The following is a 22,828-nucleotide window of genomic DNA, read 5'->3' on the forward strand; positions in this document are numbered from 1 at the left end:
AATTCTCAGTTGTTTTAATAAAATAAGTTTTTTGAGGACAGAATTTTGTTTGGTAATCACTACTTGGGCCTTGGTCACAACACATGGCTTGTTTGATGGGTGAACTCCAACTGTTTGGTCCTACAACATGACAGCAGAAGAAGGAAGGAAAGCTAAAATTGTTTGCTTTTAAATTTGATTTTATCATCTGCTACTCATTCTGTAGTTTAGGTAATTAGTTATACTGAGTTCCAGGGAAGTTGGATGCTTTAAAAAATAGGTATAATTTGACTGTATTGATTTTAATCAAGAAATCTTGCCTTCCTATTCATGCAAACTATCTGGTATTTGCAACTATGAATTTCCAAACTTTATTGTGTTTGCACTGCAGCTTAAAATGGCCATGAAGTTTTAAAAAATAACAAATAACAAACAAAACAAAAATAAAATAATCCTTATGTTTCATAGACTTGCTTTTCTGTCTAAAAATGAGAAGAGTTAGGATTACATCTCAACAAACTCTATCATATTTGGCACTTTTTAAAATTCATGTAACAAAGCATGTTGATTCTGGCAATATGGAAGGATAATATCAGAAAATAATATTGCCGTGTTTTATTTGACTTGGCTTTGAAACACATTATGCTTATTGATTTTCAATAGAGTGCTTTTAGCTGAATAGCTAAATGTCCTTCAATAAAGAGGCTAAAAGTGTACAGGATTTCCTTTGGTCATCCCACCCATACTAAATCGAGCTGCAGCAGAACGTCATAAAATCCTCGAAGGGATCAAATGACAGCTCCATGCAGGATCTGGGATCTAAAGATCTCTCTGCTTCAGTGAAGTCATCCCAAGTCAGGTCTTCAGCTCGTGCTGTGAGAAGTTTCTCCTAATCTTCACTTGAAGTCTGCTTCCACCACCCGATGGCTATTTTTGCTGAACAAGGGAAGCTTGTTCCCCAAAGATGAGGATCAGTTCAAATCAAACCCCAGCCCCATGTGATCCTACCGTATCACCACCAATTAAACCAGATCTATTTCTGGATTGGCTGAGGCTTATTTGACTCCCAGTAGACCAGTCTCTTATTTTTAATGCAAGGCTCTGCGGGAGTTTATAGATGATCGGTTGGTTTCCCCTTCTGAGACGCTGATGCCTTACGATGACCCCAAATTCCTCCTCCCCCTGCACTTTTTTAAAGGAGAGGCAGCTGGGTGAGTTTACTGCTACTCTTCATATGGGCTGCTTGGATTTTGGAGGCTTGCATGCCACCAATGAAAAGACCTAGACTAGAGGAAGGTTGTCTGGTTTCCCTTCTGCATGGAAAGGATGTAGAATTTTTGTTACTGCAGGTTATGCAACAGTCGATGACAGGATGGACTTTTTCTCAGCAATGCAAGATTGCCAATTGCAGAACTCTGAGGGCTTCTGAGGGGTGGAGGGTAGAAAGAGCCACTCCTGCTTTCAGTGGTGGATTTGGAAGGCCAAGCTCATTTCCCTCGTCCACACAGTGTGAATGGAAACGGGCCTGTGCTGCTACCTCCATGCCTCATCGGCTGATAGAAGGGACTTTGGAGGTCTTCTCCTCCAACCCCCTGCTCAGTGCTGAGTCTCCCTGGAAGAGAGCGTGAAAGCAAGGGACCTCTTCACTCCCTAAGCAGCCTCTTTCTGGGCTGAAGAGCTCTGGCTTTTAGGAGATGCTTCTAGATCCTCTCGCCCCTTCTGTTCAACATCTATATGAAGCCGTTGGGTGAGATCATCAGTGGCTTCGGGGTGAGATACCAGCTGTACGCTGACGACACCCAGCTGTACTTTTCCACCCTGGGCCACCCCAATGAAGTTGTTGAAGTGCTGTCCCAGTGTCTGGAAGCCGTACGGGTCTGGATGGGGAGAAACAGGCTCAAGCTCAATCCCTCCAAGACGGAGTGGCTGTGGATGCCGGCATCTCGATTCAGTCAGCTGCAGCCGCAGCTGACTGTTGGAGGCGAGTTATTGGCCCCAAAGGATAGGGTGCGCAACTTAGGTGTCCTCCTGGATGATCGGCTGTTGTTTGAAGATCATTTGACGGCCGTCTCCAGGGGGGCCTTCCACCAGGTTCGCCTGGTTCGGCAGTTGCGCCCCTTCCTTGATCGGGATGCCTTGTGCACAGTCACTCACGCACTCGTTACCTCTCGCTTGGATTATTGTAATGCTCTCTACATGGGGCTCCCCTTGAGGTGCACTCGGAGGCTTCAGTTAGTCCAGAATGCAGCTGCGCGGGTGATAGAGGGAGCTTCGCGCAGCTCCCACATAACACCGCTCCTGCGCAGACTGCACTGGCTGCCTGTGGCCTTTCGAGTGCACTTTAAGGTTTTGGTTATGACCTTTAAAGCGCTCCATGGCTTAGGGCAGTGATTCCCAAACTGTGAGCCGCGGCCCCCCAGGGAGCCGCGCTATTGTCATGGGGGCGCCGCGGAATATCTGCGCCCGCTGGGTCCGGTGCTGATGCGCCATTTCTGGGGCGTCTGGTGCGCATGCGCAGTTGCAGGTCGGATTTCCGGGGGAGCCGCGGGCGCATCTGGTGCGCATGTGCAGTTGCAGGTCGGATTTCCGGGGGAGCCGCGGGCGAAAAAGATTGGGAACCTCTGGCTTAGGGCCTGGGTACTTACGGGACCGCCTGCTGTTACCTCATGCCTCCCACCGACCCGTACGCTCTCACAGAGAGGGACTTCTCAGGGTGCCGTCCGCCAAGCAATGTCGGTTGGCGGCCCCCAGGGGAAGGTCCTTCTCTGTGGGGGCTCCCACACTCTGGAACGAGCTTCCCCCAGGTTTACGCCAAATACCTGACCTTCGGACCTTTCGCCGCGAACTGAAGACACATCTTTTCATTCGTGCGGGGCTGGCTTAGATTTTATCGATTTTAAAATCTTTATTATTAATTTTAAATGGGTTTTAGTTTTTATATATTTTAAATTTTTAGGCTAATTATAATAAGTTTTTTAATCTTGCATTTTAAACTGTATATTTTCTTGTCTGTTTTTATTTTGCCTGTACACCGCCCTGAGTCCTTCGGGAGAAGGGCGGTATAAAAATCAAATAAATAAATAAATAAATAAATAAATGTCCAGCCGAAAGCTGCCGCCGTGTAATCCAGTGTCTCTTCTGTTTTCCAGAAAACATAAAGACAGATACGAGAAAAAGACGGAATCCCCAAAGACTTGTCCAGAACAATTTACTTTAATTGACATGACTGCCCACATCACAAGACTTTTATTGCCTTTACTGCTCCCCCCTGAATAAGTCTCAGGTTTTCACTGGCTTTCCTAAAAGAGCAGAACAAAACAGAACAGGAAAAACTGAAGAAGCCTCTCGGATGAGAAGCAAAACATTTTCAAAGAAAAAAAAATTCAAGAAAGTGCAGATGCCTTTTGGAAAAGCACCTTTGGGACAACCATGATCTGGATGATTGAGACAGAACAGGAAGAAGTATTCTAGTGTGGTTTGACCAATGCAGAATGGGGAAGAATGATCGCGCCTTTTGATCTTGACACAATTCTTTGCAGCCAGGATGGCATCTGCTTTTCTTCTTTTCGGCTGCAGCACCATTGCTAGTTCAAGTTCAGCTTGTGACTCACTACCAGCTAAAGATGCTCTTTTTACACATAACGGTGCCCAGGATGGTTTTCCTCACCACATCATCCACGCCACTGATTTCCCCACATTTGTCTCTTTTAAATTCATTATGTTGTTCCTGCCCAACTGTCCAGCTTGTCAAGATCCTCCTGAAAATTGATTCAGTCCATCAAGGTGTTTGCCATCATCTTTGTGTTGGCTGCATATCTGATCCTCATATTTTCTAACCACTCATCTGAGTAATTTATACATCTGTTGAACGCACAGGGCTAGAATGGACACTGACATTTCCAGCCATCTGCCCACTCATTGGGCATCACGGGTCATCTAATAGTATTGCTCTTTTGTCATTATGGTGCCTCTCAGCGGAGTTTCTAATTACCACCACCCATCTCCTCCCCCCTCCCCCAGCACAATCTCTTCCCTTTGCAGAGTTTGAAGCACCTTCCTTCCTTCTCAGCCCCTGATGCTCACAGCCATTGCGCTCATTCAGGGCCAGAGAGGTCATCCACCGTGAGAGCTTTTCTGAAGCTGCAGAATACTCTTGGTCCTCTCGGTCACATCCCTCCATCTCCCTGCCCCCTCCGCTTGGTTTGCTTCTCTCTTTATGGCACTGTTGTCTCCCTTAAGGCTTCTTTCCAAGAATCCCTGATAAATTGGGAGATAGACCCTTCCCTTTCTCTTCGTGGCAGTCAACCAGCCTGCATGCAGGTTGTCTTCAGGAAGAAAAACAAGCATGACCCTGCCCCTCCTAGGAGCAGCTTCCCTCCCCCTTTCTTTATGATAAATCCAAACCCCAAAGGGTCAGACTACTAAACTCGCTGCTCGCTCTCCCTGGTCACTCATTCAGGGAGTACACCGTCCGGCCACACGGCTTCCTTATGCCTTCTCTGAACCTGGTCAGCAGCGGAATCAGCAGTAAAATGGTACCTGCAGCACAACACTCAGCCTCTTTCATCTCCTCTGCATCCTCCTCCCTCCTCCCTCCTCCCTCTTCTCAGCTGAACCCCTGTGTAAAAACCCTCTTTCTCCTCTCCCTTGGTTCCTCTTGTCTTGGGAGCTGGCCATCCACAAGCAGGGCTCCAATGACAGGCATCAGCAGAAAAGAGCAACTGCCCATTCCTTCATCCTGGTTCCTGCTTCCTCCTCTTTTCCATCTCTTCCCCCTTCCCCTTCTGCTGAATTGCCACCAAATGTTGGTTTTTCTCTTTTTGCAAAACTGTTTGCTGATCCTGTTTGCTTGCTCAGTAAGCTGGACTTTGCAGACAATCTTCCCACGGCTGCCTCCAAGGGTTGCCTCGTCCTGCAGCACAATCACAAACAAGCCACAGTCATGAAAATCTGGCTCTGAGTGGCACCATGAATATCCCTCCCCCTCCTCCCAACTAGTCACTTTCAGTCCATTTCTGCCAGGGGGAGAAAATGCCTTCAGGGACCCTCTCAGTCACAGGTGTGCCCACATGCACCAAAGCTGACGCCCCACAGGAAGATTTGCAACCTAGCAACCGGGAAAGGTCAAGGGAGGCTCTTTCTCTCCCCGAAGGTGTCCAGCTCTGCTTTGGCCATGCCCTTCACAGGTCAGAAGGAAAGGAGGAAGCGATCTGGCCCTTCCAGCTTCCTGAGAAATGCAGCAGCATCCAGTGGACAATGAAGTTGCCACTCTTCATGCTAAGATTACAGTTCGGAGCGGGGGGGGGGGGACACCTCCAAAAGTCAGGAAGCAGCCTTGCTCAGTCTCCCCACCCCCAATATTTTGGAAGGAGAACTCTGAGCTATGCAAATCCAAAGTTACAATATTTTAAATGCATGTAATTGTTTCAAAACGCATAGATGTGACAAGACAAAATCTTTTCCTGCAGTGAAGTAGCCATTAGCTGCCCTGCCAGTCCAAAGTTATAATCCCCCATTACAGATATAATCAAATGCAATTTTCTCTATTTCACGAATCAAACACACCATTAAAAGCTCCGTTTTTGTCCTGCTTTCACCCGGAACTCCCTCTCTGTTCTCGGGTTCCATTGAGCAGATGACTGCTAAGGGCGCCTTACCCTCAACGGCTTCTATTAACTAAGAGAGAAAAGAAAGAAAAAGACAGCTGGAAGTGAAAATATGAAAAACGCTGCACTTGTGACAGAAAAAGGCCAATTTTTATTACCTGAATAGGCAATTTGTGACAAAGAGAAATTCTCAACTGAAATCAGAAGCAGCCGAGAGGCAGGAAGGCAACATCTGGTGACACTGAGGGGCAGCTGAGTTGGGGGGAGCCGTGTGGAGTCTGAAATGCAAGAACAATTGGGGGGGGGGAGCATTGATTCTGGCTTCAGCAAAGCTCAGTCTCTTTTTTTCCTGGGTCAGGGGCAGGGGTGAAATGCTCCTGGTTTGGACCGGGTCGCCCAATCCAGTAGTGATGGCGGCGGGTGGTTCAGAGAACCGGTAGCAAAAATCCCTGCCCCTCCCCCCATGCCCAGCTGAGCAGTGCGATCATCAGAGGTTTTTTTTTTTACTTTTAAAAGCATTTTTCTTCAGCCGAAAAAATGCTTTTAAAAGAAAAAAAACCGCTCTGATGATCGCGCGGCTTAGCTGGGGTCGTCAGAACCTTTTAAAAGCATTTTTTCTACAACCTCTTTGGGCCAAAGAGGTTGTAAAAAATGCTTTTAAAAGGCTCCTCTGAGCTGAGTTGCCTGATCGTCAGAGGCTTTTTTTTTTTTAAAGGCAAAAAAAAATGCTTTTAAAAGTAAAAGCCTCTGACAATCAGGCAACTCAGCTGGGATCGTCAGAGGAGCCTTTTAAAAGCATTTTTACAAAAAAAAAAAAAGTTGGCAACACCCACCCAGTCACATTACACCCCTCCCCACCAAGCCACGCCCACAGAACCAGTAGTAACAAATTTTACATTTCACCCCTGGTCAGGAGGAAAGTTTTTTGTGCATGGAAAGGGCCGACCTCCCCCACCTGACCCACTTAGCAGTGGGTCCTTTGCATGCCAGCCCACCTTCGCCCTCTTTCCCCCTCCCAGCAGGGGTTTCTGACACCAAGAATCTGATTATCCCTGGTTACATGACCAATTCCCTTTCCTCTGTGGGACAACTGATAGCAGGGCAGCTAAGGGTTCTTCCAACCCTCTGCAGCAGGAAACCAAAGGCCAGACCCCGCAGGCCAAAGCAGAACCTGGCTAGAAAAGATGCTTCTCTTCCAAAGTTAACTATCGATCCTAGAGAGAAGTTTCCCAAAAACCATCGATGGTGTTGAGTGTAGGAATTGCAAGAAGAGACAGGACGACAGCAAGTAACTTCAGCTCTTTATTTCAAGTTAGTCAACCTCTGCAATCTAAAGCTGGCAGTGCTCCCGTTTTAAAGGGAACTGCCCGCCAGTTCAGCCAGTTGCTTTACTTTTCCCACTGCTTGAATCCACCAATCAGCGGCGGGCATGCTAATGTCCAGCTACACCCGGACCTGAGTGAAGCCTTCGTTCCTGGCTTCACTCGCTATTTACATATTTAACAGATGGGTTCAGCCCTTCGAAGAAAAGTTCGCATGTAAAAAAATTAGCCAGGGATGCCTGCTACTGTCCCACCAAAGCGGGCCAGTTACTCTGAGAGCTGACTCATATTGGTATTACCGTATGATTACATTCCATCTTGGGAGGTAACTTTTGTTTTATTAATAATAAGCAGTAATACTAGTGATATTACTTCAGGGGTGAGAAGTCATGCTGGATTGACTGATGTCCCCAGATATTTTAGTTCTGTGTATCAAGAGGAATATTGACCGTATCTGCTCTTAAGGAGCTATTCTGACCTCTGATACTTCTGATATGGACTCTGCCCAGGAGCCCCTCCTCTTTATACATATACACACAAACACACACACGTGCACCTCCCTGCAGAGGCATATGTGTATATTGAAGTCCCCATACCCAATTCTCTCTCTGTTCAGAGCATGAGCCACCTTCCATGGATGGCTTCCAGTCTCAAAGACCAGTAAATAAAATCAGTCTATTTACATTTATTTTAAAAAGATAATTCACTTTCCATATTTTTCACGTGAATGTGAAAAACTGCATTAAGTGATACCATTTGTACAAATGACCAGAATGAGGGGCTGAAGTAAGTTTTTGAGAAATATATTAAATCTAAGCGAGAGCTTCCTGAAATAAAGGACCATCTTTAGTAATAAAGCTCATGGTTTCATTGGAAAAGGTCAGTGATGCTAGGAATGGTTAGTGGGTCAAGAAGAAGAGGTCAGAAAAGAACCCGCTGGCTTGATTCCCTCAAAGCTGACAAAAAAGTGAACACCCAACAACTGACAGGGTAGCATGGAGAACACATGACTACAACGTCACCAAAAGTCAGACACGACTGCATGGTTAAAACTAATGATCACTATAGCTCAAATACATCCAGTAAAGAGAGTTTTTGGTCCCACTGTTAGAAGTTTCCTGAGACTAAACACCAATCTTCTTTCCTGTGACTTCATGATTTTGTGTCCTGCAAAAGGCTTGGCCTTTTGCTCCTAAAGCAAAATAGCCTCAACTCTTTCTCAATCTTTTTATTGGTCTTACTTTACACCCTTCTTTATATTATATCTTCTATATAGCAATAAAACTGTCCTGTCTGTTTGTGTTCTTCAATTGGGTGCATTGTAGAGCAACAATTTTCGAATCCAGGTACCTGAACATAAAGAATGAATGACTCCCCTGGGACTGACATTACAAGGATCTCCAAACCCATTGTACTGTATAGGGAAAGTTGTAGCTGCTGCAGCTCCACCAGGCTGCCCTGCAGTGCTATTGTGCCCTTGCAATCAGCCATGGTCCTATGATCATGATTTTGGATGCTTCTGGCCAGCAAAGTCCATGGAGAAGCTGGCAGGAAGTTGAAACTATCTCTGACTGCCACTGCTTGTTTGCTCACCTGTGGTCCTTCTGTTTATTGGTTTAGCTGAGGAAATATCTCTGAACCTAACAGATTATCGGTCGTCTCAATATCTGTTATAGTTGAAGTCCAGAATTTGACAGAATATTCAGAAGTGGAATGAATCCTTCCAGTGATTTTGGAAACTATTTCTCTTGATGCAATTTAAGATTACATTTGCCTTTTTTCCTACTTCAAACTGCTGACTCATATTCAGTTTCCATTGTTCCAAGTATTTTTCACAAGTACAGTTACCAAGCAGCTAGCCCCCCATTCTATCCTTGAGCATTTGATTTGTTTCCTAAATGAATAACTTTGCATTTATCTCTGTTAAATTTTGCCCTGTGTTATTTTCATTTTATTTTGCTAACTTGTAAGCTTGTCTTTGGTTTTATTCCTGTCTTCCAGGTTATTTAGCTACCCCAACAAATGTTATGGCATTGATGAATTCCCTCCCACCTCATCCAAATCATGAATAAAAATGTTGAAAACTGCAGGGCCTTGCAGGCCTCACTCCAATCTGATCATCACATATCTCAAGGAGCCATTTGTGTGCCCAAACAGGACCTCCCCTCCCTCAGAGGGCTGTTTGCTTCCTTTACAACTAGTTGTATCCTTCCGTTCCATGTTCCCTCATGAGATTCACGAGACCATCAGGTCTCACTTGCCGAAGCTGCCTTCTTGTCCTAAAGAAGCCATGCTCCCCTTCCTTCCCATGTCCTCCTTCATGCTCCCAACCACCACAGGGTTCAGTTTGAAGCCCCCTTTGAATCAAGCTCATAGTGCTTTGGCCAACCCTTTTCTTAATCAGTCTCCCTAGGTCAGCTGGGCAACACCACTGTTGAAAAAGGGAACAGAGAGGGTGTGTTTGTGATGAAGAATAAAAACAGATCTTCTCCAACCATCTATTAAAAAAGATCTTCCTATACAGCTTTCAGTAACCACCAGTGCTCATCCCCACCTCAGGAGCCTTTATCTCCCCACTTCCTCAGTCCCTGGATCCTCTCCAAATAATTCACATCTTCACTCCTTTTGAACATCACAAGGGGCAGGTCACCCCATAGGAGGTGGCAGAAGAATGCTCATCACCCCATGTGGGAGCAAGCACACTGATTGGACGTGCACTCTGCTCTGGCATAGTTTGGCTGGGTGATTTTACTGTCTAGAACAGCGGTTCTCAACCTGTGGGTCATGACCCCGTTGGGGGTCGAATGACAATTTGCCAGGGGTCGCCTAAGACCATCGGAAATATGGGAAGTATACTTGCGATAAACTTAATAGGGGAGGAGTCTCCGCTTTAATGCCTGCGTCCTCAAGGCAATTGCAAGCAGTTCAGATCGCTAGCCAATACGGCTTCAGGCGCGATAAATTCAAAAAAACAGTTTGCCACTTTCCCCCCCCTGCTGCGGCTGCTGAGGCGCGCTGAGATCGCTGCCTATCATTTGCACATGCTTGCGTACGATTTTACGGTTGGGGTCGCCACATCATGGGGAATTAAAGGGGTTGCAGCACTGGTCTAGAATCTCACAGTCAACTAAGTGTAAAGTCACCTAGAACTCTATAGGTTCTTACCAGTTCCTTGGATAACACCTGGACACAAATCAGCAACCAAGGCAACTCTGCAGCACAACTGTAACAAGACAATATGGGTTGTTTCTATTGTTTCTATTGGCACATGGGAACGTGGGACATTTTATACCAGCTTCAATTTCCAGATTGTCTTCAAGTCCCATGTAGAGCAAATTGCAGTAATCCAATTTCTGCACACCCAAACCATTCAATGAACCCCGCAGCTTTATGCAGATGTTTTTATTTATGTAATAAATTTATATGCCACCCATCTCACTAATAAGGCGACTATGGATAGCAATAGCAATAGCACTTAGACTTATGTACTGCTTCACAATGCTTTCCAGCCTTCTCTAAGCAGTTTACAGAGTCAGCCTATTGCCCTCAACAATTTAGGTCCTCATTTGACCAACCTCAGAAGGATGAGGAAAGACTGTGTCAACTTTAAGCCTTGGTGAGATTCGATCTGCCAAATTGCAGGCAGTCGGCATCAGCAGAAGTAGCCTGTAGTACTGCATTCTAACCATTGCATCACTGCAGCTCTTACAAATGGTGAAAAGATAAATATAAAAACAAAATTTAAAAAGTTATATAAAAACTAGAAGTGGGCGAGCAGATGACAAGGGGGTGATGTCTTCTTGTCCCATCAACCACCTCCAGCATAGAACGCCCCATCCAGGGTCCCAAATCAACCGACAAACCCTGGTTTTAATGCCCTTCTGGAAGGCCCAAAGGGTTGGAGCAGATCTCACCTCTGGCAGCTGAATGGACAGGGGCCACAGTGGAAAAGGCTCTTCTCTTCTGGAAGACCCTGGAATTCCTTCCCTTAAAAGGAGTGGGGGAGGGGAGACCTTGAAGCAGCCATACTGAGGTGCCATGGAGCTCAACTTCTCCCCAGGCACAGTGATGGGAACCATCCACTCAAGAAAAGATGAAACCACTACATAATACTGCCCCAAGCTCCATCCTCTTCTCCCCACTAAAAGGCTCTGACATTTTCAGTAAAAATTTGTTTGTGATAAAACAGTTTTGCAGTGATGGCTTTCTTAGAGGAAGCGATCCATCTCATGTGGCACAGATCCTAAGAATTTGGAGCACTGGCAAAATCTCACACCTTGTTAGATCTGACAGACATTGTTTTTCTCCTCTTTTGATCTGTATCTTATCTACATTCCTGTCTTACAGGATGAAATACCAGGAAACTGTCACATAAGCTGGAATCTGATCTTCTATGCTTCTCCTCTCTTCATGGCTCTTCTGAAGGAATTCAGGTCTCAGATAATTTTCTTTTTCTTATTCACTTAGGCCTATTACTAGAATAGAATAGAATTCTTTATTGGCCAAGTGTGATTGGACACACAAGGAATTTGTCTTGGTACATACACTCTCGATGTACATAAAAGAAAAGATACAATTGTCAAGAAATATAAGATACAACATTTAATGATAGTCATAGGGAAACAGTCAATATAAATCTTAAGGATACCAGCAACAAAGTTACAGTCATAGTCATAAGTGGAAGGAGATGGGTGATAGGAACAATGAGAAGATTAATAGTAGTTCAGATTTAGTAAATATGTCGTTTTGAGGGTAGGAGTTGAAACAGTTTATGTCCAGGATGTGAAGGGTCTGTAAATATTTTCACAGCCCTCTTTTTAACTCATCCTCAATGGAAGGCAGGTTGGTAGCAATTATTTTTTCTGCAGTTCTAATGATCCTCTGAAATCTCTGTTTGTCTTGTTGGGTTGCAGAACCAAACCAGACAGTTATAGAGATGCAGATGACAGACTCAATAATTCCTTTGTAGAACTGGATCAGCAGCTCCTTGGGCAGTTTGAGCTTTCTGAGTTGGTGCAGAAAGATCATTCTTGTGCTTTTTTGATGATGTTTTTGATGTTGGGTGTCCATTTAGATCGTGAGATATGGTAGAACCTAGAAATTTGAAGGTCTCTATTGTTGATACTGTGTTTTCTAGTATTGTAGCAGGTGGTAGTATGGGAGGGTTTCTTCTAAAGTGCACCACCATTTCTACGGTTTTGAGTGTGTTCAGTTTCAGATTGTTCTGGTCGCACTACGAGGCTAGTTGTTCAACCTCCTGTCTGTATGCGGATTCATCATTGTCTCGAATAAGACCGATCACTGTTGTGTCATCTACGAACTTCAGTAGTTTAACAGATGGATCATTAGAGATGCAGTCATTGATATATAGAGAGAAGAGAAGTGAAGAGAGCACACAGCCTTGTGGGACCCCTGTGGTAATTGTACAGGTATCTGATGTGATTCTGCTTAGCTTCACCTGTTGCTTCCTGTCTGTTAGGAAGCTTATGATCCACTTATAAGTGTGTTCCGGTACCTGTAGCTGGTTTAGCTTAGTTAGAAGACTGTCTGGAATGATGGTATTGAATGCTGAACTAAAGTCTACAAAGAGGATCCTTGCATAGGTCTTTGGAAATTCAAGATGTTGTTGGATGTAGTGCAGAGCCATATTAATAGCATCATCTGTTGATCTATTTGCTCGGTATGCAAATTGCAGGGGGTCTTACAGCTGATGATAGTAGAGTATTTGAAGCAAGAAGGAACATAGCACATCTCTAGCAATTTATTGAAGATATGGGTGAAGATGGGGGCCAATTGGTCAGCACAGACTTTTAAGCAAGAAGGAGTTATCTTGTCTGGGCCTGGAGCTTTTCCTGGCTTTTGTCTGTGAAATAGGTCTTGTACTTCCTTTTCTGTGGTCACTCAATGGGGTGTTGTGGGGTTGTGGGGGTTGTGAACTCAATGGGATGGGGTCAGTTGTAGGACCTTTGGCTGTTGTTGGTGTGTTTTGATTTTTTTTGCCAATGTGCAAGACAGAGCATTTGTTGGTTGAGATTTGAAGTTGCCACTTGTTTGACCAATCTGACACATAGTCAAGGGTTAGTCTCATTCTTTCATATGTCCCATAGTCCCATTCTTTCATACGGTAGGGGTCAATCTCCCCCCTGCACCCAGGCTCCTCAACTGTGGTTATTCTTCCCAATGAATAGTTGTGCCCTCAGTGCCCCTCTACCTGTCCTCTGATACATCCATCACACCCTCCTTTGCTCTGATCTTGCTCAACCCTCTTCTGACTCAGTTTCTCCAATCTTCTTAACAGTCCCCCACCCATCCAGCTTCTGCTGCTACTATGGCATTTCCCACTTTGACCACTTGGGACTCCTTTTCCTCTTCTGTAATCCAGTAATCTTTGCTCCAATGGCAGGCAGTCTGACTCTCTGTCTCCGTTTCTGGGCCATTATTTAATCCTTCACTGGTCCCCAATGGGGCTGGGATCTGGTCAGCAGCACCCTCATATTCACCCATCCTTGGCAGACATTTAGCTCCTATTCTCATAGACTGGAGCCTCCTGCCATGGTGTGATTTTATGGACCCTGCTTGCTGCCCTGAGTGCCAGGCTAACCAATGGCCCTGGTCACTGCCCTTTGATCTCTCTCCACGCTTCCTGCCTGCCTGGCCTCTGGCCTCGCTCTCTCTTTTCAGTGGCCATTTTTCATAACACACTTCATCATGGAAGAGTTGATTTCCTGACTACCCTAAAACATGAATATCTGCCCAATCCATCTATCAATCCAGTGCATCCATGCACTACATCCAACAACATCTTGAGTCTCCAAAGATCTATGCAAGGGTCCTCTTTGTAGACTTTAGTTCAGCATTCAATACCATCATTCCAGTCACTCTTCTAACTAAGCTAAACCAGCTACAGGTACCGGAACAGACTTGTAAGTGGATCACAAGCTTCCAACAAACAGGAAGCAGCAGGTGAAGCTAAGCAAGCTCACATCAAATACTTGTACAATTAGCACAGGGCCCCCCCAAGGCTGTGTGCTCTCCCCACTTCTCTTCTCCCACTCCCACTCCCTCCAACCGGCGCAGCAGGATACCATGGTCGATGGTATCAAAAGCCGCTGAGAGATCTAATAGGACCAGGGCAGAGGAACAACCCCTGTCCCTGGCCCTCCAGAGGTCATCCACCAACGCGACCAAAGCTGTCTCCGTGCTGTAACTGGGTCGGAAGCCGGACTGGAACGGGTCTAGATAGACAGCTTCCTCCAGGTGCCGGGGAAGCTGCCATGCAACCACATTCTCTAAAAAGCGAAGGTTGGAGACTGGACGGTAGTTTCCCAAAATAGCTGGGTCCAGGGAAGGCTTCTTCAGGAGAGGTCTCACCACCGCCTCTTTCAAGGCGGCGGGGAAAACCCCTTCAACCAAAGAAGCATTTATAATCCCCTGGAGCCAGCCTCGTGTCACTTCCTGAGCAGCCAGTACTAACCAGGAAGGACACGGGTCCAGTAAACATGTAGTTGCATGCAACCTCCCCAGTAACCTGTCCATGTCCTCGAGAGCTCAGAATCAAATAACCTCCACAAGACGTGTCTCTGCCATCTCGGCTGAATCATCGCAATCATGGTCCAAGCCATCACGAAGCTGAACGATTTTATCGTATAGATAACCGTTAAACTCCTCAGCTCGTCCCTGTAGGGGGTCATCCCGACCCTCCTGTTGAAGGAGGGAACGGGTCACCCGAAACAGGGCGGCCGGGCGGTTATCTGCCGATGCAATGAGGGTGGAAATGTAGGAACGTTTCACCTCCTTCATTGCCACTAGGTAGGTCTTAGTAAAAGACCTCACTAGTGTCCGATCAGCCTCGGAACGGCTGGATCTCCAAATACTCTCTAGGCGTCTTCTCCGGCATTTCATCTCTCTCAGCTCCTCGGAGAACCAGGGAGCCAATTGAGATCTACGCCGGGTTATGTACATCCTGGACATAAACTGTTTCAACTCCTACCCTCAAAATGACGCTATAGAGCACTGCACACCAGAACAACTAGACACAAGAACAGTTTTTTCCCGAAGGCCATCGCTCTGCTAAACAAATAATTCCCTCAACACTGTTAAACTATTTACTAAATCTGCACTACTATTAATCTTCTCATAGTTCCCATCATCAATCTCTTTCCACTTATGACTGTATGACTGTAACTTTGTTGTTGGCAATCCTTATGATTTATATTGATATATTGACCATCATTTGTGTTGTAAATGTTGTACCTTGATGAAGGTATCTTTTCTTTTATGTACACTGAGAGTATATGCACCAAGACAAATCCCTTGTGTGTCCAATCACACTTATTTATTTATTTATTTTTCATATTTTTATACCACCCTTCTCCGAGGACTCAGGGCGGTGTACAGCATAGATAAAACATAGATATCAAAATTTTTTAAAATACAATATTCAATTAAAAATCTGATTCAATAAGCTGCATGTTAAAATTACTGAGTAAAAGTTACTAAATAAATTAAAACCCCTTAAAAAACCCACTAAAAACCCTCAATATTAAAATTAGACCAGCACCGCCTGGTTTTGAGGTTTTGAAGAAGGTTTTGAGTTTGCGCTTAAAGGTCCGAAGATCAGGGAGAAGACGTAGTCCCACAGGTAGATCATTCCACAGGGCCGGAGCCCCCACAGAGAACGCTCTTCCTCTGGGGGCTGCCAGCCGACATTGGTTGGCCAAAGGCACCCTAAGAAGGCCCTCCCTGTGAGAGCGCACTGGTTGATGGGAGGTAACTGGCAGCAGCAGGCAGTCCCGTAGATATCCCGATCCCATGCCATGGAGCGCTTTAAAGGTGATGACCAAAACCTTGAATCGCACCCAGAAGACCACCGGTAACCAGTGCAGCCTGCACAGGAGTGGTGTTACATGGGAGCTACGAGGCGTTCCCTCAATCCCCCGCGCGGCCGCATTCTGTACCAGTTGGAGCCTCCTGGTGCTCTTCAAGGGGAGCCCCATGCAGAGAGCATTGCAGTAATCCAGATGGGAAGTAACGAGGGCATGAGTGACTGTGCATAATGAGTCCCGATCCAGGAAAGGGCGCAATTGGCGAATCAGGTGAACCTGATAAAAAGCTCCCCTGGCGAAGGCCGTCAAATGATCTTCTAAAGACAGCCGTGCCTAAATTGTGCACCGACGTGTCTTCAGCCCCAGTCCTGGCACCATGCCGAGGCAAACAGAGCAACTAAACCCCTCCCCCACAGCATGTGAGCCTGAAGAATGTGAAGCCAGTCATGAGCTAAGATTACCAACAGCTGGAGGCTGGAGAGATCGTCGCTTCCGGAGAGTAGAGAGGCGACGTCAGCAAAAGGAAGGGAGGGGCAGGCCTGGATAAGTGCTGAGTCATGGAGCCACACCCCATGGCCTATATAAAGGATCTGCTTTCTGGCATTCTCTGAGTCAGGCAAAGTCTACCTTGGATTGCTGAAGTCACTTCCTGGTCTCCTGCCTGCCTTGAGAACTCTGATAGGACTTTGGCAGAGCTGCAGAGGCATGCTTGGTATGGACTTCCCCGACCAGGCCGTCAGCGGAGGAGTGGGACACGACAAAACTCTCATTAATAATAACCGCCACCCCCCACCCCTGCCTTGAACTCTCGGCTGATGAAATGCTCGGAAACCCGGTGAACACATTTCAATGAGGGGAACCCCCCCTTCCGTGCCCAACCAGGTCTCCGTGATGCCCATCAGGTCCGCACCCCCCTCTTGTATCAGATCTGAAATGAGGGGGGCCTTATTAACTACGGACCTGGCATTGCATAGCATCAGCCGAAGGTCACGGCCCTGAGGAATCCCGCCACTCGGGGAACGGGAGAAGGCAGAGGGACCGGAGCGCGCAATCGCTTGCAAACAGCGAGGGCACGCTCCCCGAACATGATGTGGTCCCCCTGTTCTGCCATATCTGCCCCTCCCATAGACCGTGCCGGTCGAATAGCCCTCTTGGATATGGGCACCAGCCTCCTCCCCCAACACCCTCGGACCTGCCTTTATGTCGTGAACTCTAGCAAGGTCTGGCCCCCTCCCACATGGATCCCCCCTCCAACCCACCCTAACCCTCCCTCCCCTTAAAAGCCCCTTAAAAGTCTTCATTAAAAAGCTCCTCAAACCCCTTTTAGCTGCATGCCACTTGGCCAATAAAAAATTCTATTCTATTCTATTCTATTCTATTCTATTCTATTCTATTCTATTCTATTCTATTCTATTCTATTCTATTCTATTCTATTCCATCTGATTAAAACACTGTCTGCTTCCCTGGAACAATCTCAGAAGAAATCTATGCATCAAATACAATCTTGATAAAACCTTATGACTAAACTCCTATTTTGTAAATAAGCAAGTAACAACAAAAATACAGGAAAAAAATTAAACCATACTTCAATGAGGAAGATGCTTATTTTTGCGTAACTCCCTGATGTCCAGGCTTCATTTCAAAGTCAAACTGCAGGGACTTGTCCAGCTGCCAGGACTCAATACTGACTCAGAGGCAAGGAATAAATAAAAGATTTTAGCTTCTTTCAAACTTCTGTTAAAATATGCCTGCTTGTATTGGCAGGCTGTGAGTATAATAAAGTCCCAAATAAAAACAAAACCACAGACACCTGATGAGACCAATGTGGTTGCATGAAGCTCTCTGAGAAGCTGAGGGACAAAAAGGAGAAGTATAAAAAAATAGAAAGAGGGGATAGTAATTCGAGCAGAATACCAGCAAATAATCTGAATTATTTCTGCAATTCTGCAGTTCTGCAAGAACTGAGTCAGGAAGGCCAAGACTCAGAATGAACTAAGACTTACAACAAAAGCCAACTATAACAAAAACATTCCTTTCAGCATCTAAAAAGCAAGGAAAAAAACAAGGAAGTGGTTGGTGCTTTAATGAGAGAAGATGATGGCCAGCAGAAGGGAGACGGTAGAAGTGCCTAATTAATTTTTGCATATTTTTACACAAAAGCAAAAAATAATCCAATCTATCAAAAACAGTACAGAACAGGAATGCCAGTCAAAATAGGCAAAGAATTGATAAGAGAACACCTATCTGCTTTGGATAAGTTCAAATCTTTTGGACCAGATGGTTTACATTCCAGGGTGCTGAAGGAGCTGGCCAATGTGATCTCGGAACCACTGAATGAAATCTTTCAGAGATCCTGGAGCACAGGAGAACTATCAGAGGACTGGAAAAGAGCTGGTGGGGTTCAAATCTTCCAATCTTACTAGAAGGCAGCACAGGTTTGTTAAGACAGGTCATACCATACAAACCTTATTGCTTTATTTGATAAAGTGATCAAAACAATGGACTAAGAAAATGCTGTGGATATGGTATGCTTAGACTTCAGTAAGGCATTTGATAAAGTAGACCACAGCCTACTTCTTAGCAAGACAGAACAATGTGGAATAGACAGCACCACCCCCAGATGGATTCATAGTTGGCTGATTAGTCGCACTCGGCGGATAGTCCTTAATGGAATTACTTCTACATGGAGGGATCTACACAGTGTGGTTTCTTAAGGTTCTCTCTTGGGTCCAGTGATCTTCCACTCTTCATAAATGACCTAGCTGAGAGGATTGAAATTTGCAGATGACACCAAGCTGGAGGGAATAGCTAACACTTGGAAGATAGATTCAAGATTCTGAAGGATCTTGACAGACTTGAGCATTGGGCTCTATTAAAAAAGATACAGTTTGCTGGTGAAAAAAATAAGGCCATGCATCTAGGCAGAAATACCCAGATGCACAGGTACAGGATAGGCAGTACCTGACTCAACTGTAGTATGTGAGAGGGATTAGGTGTCCTGATGGACAACAATGTAAATATGAGCTAGCAGTGTGCTGCAGCTGCCAAAAAACCCCAACACAGTTCTAGATTGCATCAACAGATGAATAGCATCGAGATCACAGTTAGTACTGCTTTATAAAGCTTTGGTAAGACCATACTTGGAATACTGCATCCAGTTCTGGTCACCACAATACAAAGATGCTGAGGTCATAGAAAAGTGCAGAGAAGAACAAAGAAGATAAAGAGGTTTGGAGGTTAAACCGTATGATGAACAGTTAAGGGAATTACATATGTCTAACCTAACAAAGCAAAGGCTTAGGGGTGGCATGATAGCCAACTTCCAATATTAGAAGGATGTCATATAGAAGAGGGGATCGAATTATTCTCCATAGCAACTGAGGGCAGGACAAGGAGCAATGGATGGAAGCTTGTCAGAAAAACATCCAACCTGGAACCAAGAAAAAACAACTTGCCTCCAGGAGTTGGACTGGAAAGCCATTTGTCTGAGATGGTATGAGGACTCCTGCCTTGAGCAGAGGGTTGGATTAGATTAGAAGATCTCCAAGGTCCCTTCCAGACTATGATACCAAAAAATTGTTGAGATTATAGAAAGAGCGCACAGAAGAGCAGCAAAGATTATTAGGAAATCTGGAGGTAAAACATATGAAAAATGATTGCAGGAATTGGGTACATCTAGTTTAATGAAAAGAAGGACTAGGAGTGACATGATAGCAGTATTCCAGTATCTGAAGGGGCTGCCATAAAAAACAGGGAGTCAACTATTCTGCAAAGCACCTGAAGGCAGAACAAGAAGCAATGGATGGAACATTATCAAAGAGGGAGCCAACCTAGAATTAAGGAGATTTCCTGACCATGAGATCAGTGGAATGGCATGCCTTCAGAAACTGTGGATGCTCCATCACTGGGGGCTTTTAAAAAACAGCCATTTTTGTGACATATTTGGGCAGGGGGTTGGACTAAATGACCTCCAAGATCCTTGTCAACTCTGTTACTCTGTTATAATTCCCTTTGCAAATAGTCATATTTTTTCATAGGGATGGGGCAGACATGATTTTACCTTTGCAAAGCAAACATGGCTTGGTAAAATAAATGTATTGCTTTGCATTTGGCAAAATGTTTGCACAACATTGGTCAGCCTACTTGAAAAAAATTGTCTCAAAACTCTGGTGGAGTTGTGAACCACACCTTAGTAAATATACTGTAGGCCACCAACTACTATCCTCTTTGTCACTTCCCAGATAGCAGCCATGTCCCTTCGCTTTTCAGAACCTTCCCTTCTTGTCTACTGTTTAGCTCGGTGTTTTTTCCTGACATGGAGACTCAGAGTTTGTTTCTCCTACGGAAGTTTGAAAATCATTTCTGAAATCTGGTTGTTATGTCCGGGCAATGAAGAGGCAGGAGACGGTACAAGTGACAACAGCTCTTTGGTTTATTGTGATCCCAGCAAAAAGCAACAGGCAAAACCCCTCTTTAAATACTATTTTGGCTGAGGCTACAACCAATCAGCAACGTGCTTGTTCCCGCCCAAAACTTCCCTCCTAAAGTTTAAATACATTACACTCCTTCCCTCCCAGAACGCATTGTACCCACATTTACATAAAATTTGCATGTTATTTTTCCACGTAGTCACGCAGGTAGACAGGGCGTCTCCTAACTCTTTCTGAACTGCGCAATTCATTCTCTGGGAGTGAGTCGAGCTGGTCGGAGGGACTGTTTGTTCCTCCCAGCTCCTCCTCTAGGCCATCCGGCCCTGGATTATTGGCAGAGTTGTCCCTGCTGTCTTCAGGAGGAGCCGGTTGGCGTCGCTGGACTTCTTCGAACTCAGATAAGTCCTCCACTCGCCTCGGGTTTGAGACAGCTGTTGGTTCAAACATTGTGTAGTCAGGCTCTGGCTGTTTGGTTTCTGGATTGTTTTGTACTCTTTTTCTTAATTGGTCTATGTGGCGTCTCCACACTCGGCCATTCCCCATGTCCACATACGATTTCGGCCCAGTTATTCCTATAATTGTTCCTTTTAATCACGCTGGGCCTTCACTATAATTATGTGCCCATACTGGGTCACCTGTTGTCATTTCCCTGGTTTTCTCCTTCATACTTTTTTACCCATCAGGGGTGTATGTTGGGTTTAATCGATCTAAGGGGCACCTGAATTTCCTACCCATCAATAGTTCTGATGGACTGCGACCAGTTGTCACACAAGGGGTTCTATGTTGGACTGCCAAGAATGTATCAATTTTGGTTTGCCAATCTCCTGGACTTATCCTAGATAGCGCTTCCTTGGCGCTCCGAACGAAACATTCTGCAAGTCTGTTTGTCGCTGGGTGGAAAGGCGCCGAGAGGACATGTCGGATGCCTTCTTCCGCTAAGTACCCCTCAAACTGGGTTGCCGTGAATTGTGGGCCATTGTCGGATACAAGAGTATCGGGCAGCCCGTATGTTACAAATAGGTGTCTCAGGACTGTGATGACTGCTTCAGCTGTTGTGGTTTTCATAAGTATGATTTCTAACCATTTCGAGTAGGCGTCTACCACAATTAAGAATGTTTGCCCATGGAACGGCCCGGCAAAATCTATGTGAATCCTGGACCATGGACCCTGGGGTTTCTCCCACTCCCTTATGGGGGCTGTAGGGGGTAGTGTCCTTGACTCTTGGCAGACTTGGCATTTCCCTACCCTGTCGCTAATGTCATTATCCATTAGTGGCCACCACACATAACTCCTTGCTAAACTCTTCATCCTCACAATTCCCGGGTGGCCCACATGCAACAGTCCCAACACATGCCCCCGTAATTTTTCTGGAATAACCACTCTATCCCCCCATAACAGACAGCCCCCTTGAACTGATAGTTCCGAACGTTTTTTCAAAGACAAAGTCTTTGAAACGCTCCCCCGGTGCAGCAGGCCATCCCCTCTGTACCCAACCAATCACAGTCCTTATGATAATATCCTTGTAAGATGCCCTAGCCACTTCCTTAGATGTGACTGGGCCAGAGTCCAAAGAGTCAATTAGTAGGACGGGCGTTCCCGGGGTCAGGTCTTCGATAGTCTCTGGTAAGGGGCATCTGCTAAGAGCATCCGCATGCCCTACTTCCTTGCCCGGGCGGTGGAGCAATTTGTACGAGTATGCTGCTAAGAAGATAGTCCAACGGGTCAGCCTGGGTGAAAATGCAACCGGTGTTGGACGGTCGCCCGCTAAAAGTCCCAATAAAGGTCTATGGTCCGTGACTATCTCGAATTCCCGCCCAAAAAGGTACTCGTGGAATTTTTTAACCCCAGAGACTATAGCCAGGGCCTCTCTGTCTAGTTGGCTGTAGTTCCTTTCTGCTGTGGACATCGTGCGGGAAAAGTATGCTATAGGGGCTTCTGATCCGTTTGTTAATCTATGGCTGAGGACAGCCCCTACCCCGTAGGGTGATGCATCACAAACTAATACCAGTGGCAACGTCCCATTGTACTGGATGAGGAGGCTATCGCTGGACAAGAGGTTCTTTTTTTTTTTTTTTTTTTTTAACCAAAAAGTTTTTATTGGTCAAAAAAGGTTTATACAAATACATATCAGGTATGGTAAATTTTCATTTTTCTTATACAAGATAAGAATTTTACTCAAAATTTTAAACACATACAACAGCCATATGGCAAGCAGGTGATACGAAGTAGCTAAGTTTATCAATCTTACATACGCAATAAAGAAGGGTCAAGAATAATCAGAATATCATACAAAGGAGAATAAGGAAAACCAACACACTACCAAATATCATTGTCACTTCCTAGTTTTGGATCTCAGAACTCTGGGTTCAGCCTGACCCAACTCCAGGGCCGCAACAGCGGCAGCCGCCTCCTCCCCATGGTCTATAACCTCCCCTTCTTCAACTCCTGGGTCATCTAATTCCAGGAGGGCTTTGTGTTCCTCCACGTAGGCCGCAGCCTCCGCAATTGTACTAATTTTTTCGTAATGCCCTCCCGGAAAATCATCAATCCTCTGGCATCAGCCATCTGAAGCCTACTCCTTCTGGTACAATTTGCTTGACAAAAGTAATATTTCTTTCTCATTTCACGTACCTGTCTGGGAATCTGCCTCAGAATGGCTATCTCCC

At 45.5% G+C, this 22,828-nt stretch overlaps 1 long non-coding RNA gene across 1 annotated transcript; it reads right to left on the minus strand.

Moving 5' to 3' along the window:
- Window positions 1-5,596: 5,596 nt before the first annotated feature.
- On the minus strand, window positions 5,597-10,126 carry LOC131185013 (uncharacterized). The gene is made up of 3 exons (XR_009152075.1): window positions 10,073-10,126; window positions 5,744-5,863; window positions 5,597-5,655 (listed from the first exon to the last, which is right to left on the minus strand). It is a non-coding gene; the product is annotated as an uncharacterized LOC131185013 (long non-coding RNA).
- Between the last annotated feature and the right edge of the window lie 12,702 nt (window positions 10,127-22,828).

This window comes from Ahaetulla prasina, chromosome 14, assembly GCF_028640845.1.
Source record: "Ahaetulla prasina isolate Xishuangbanna chromosome 14, ASM2864084v1, whole genome shotgun sequence".
Taxonomy (NCBI): Eukaryota; Metazoa; Chordata; class Lepidosauria; order Squamata; family Colubridae; genus Ahaetulla; species Ahaetulla prasina.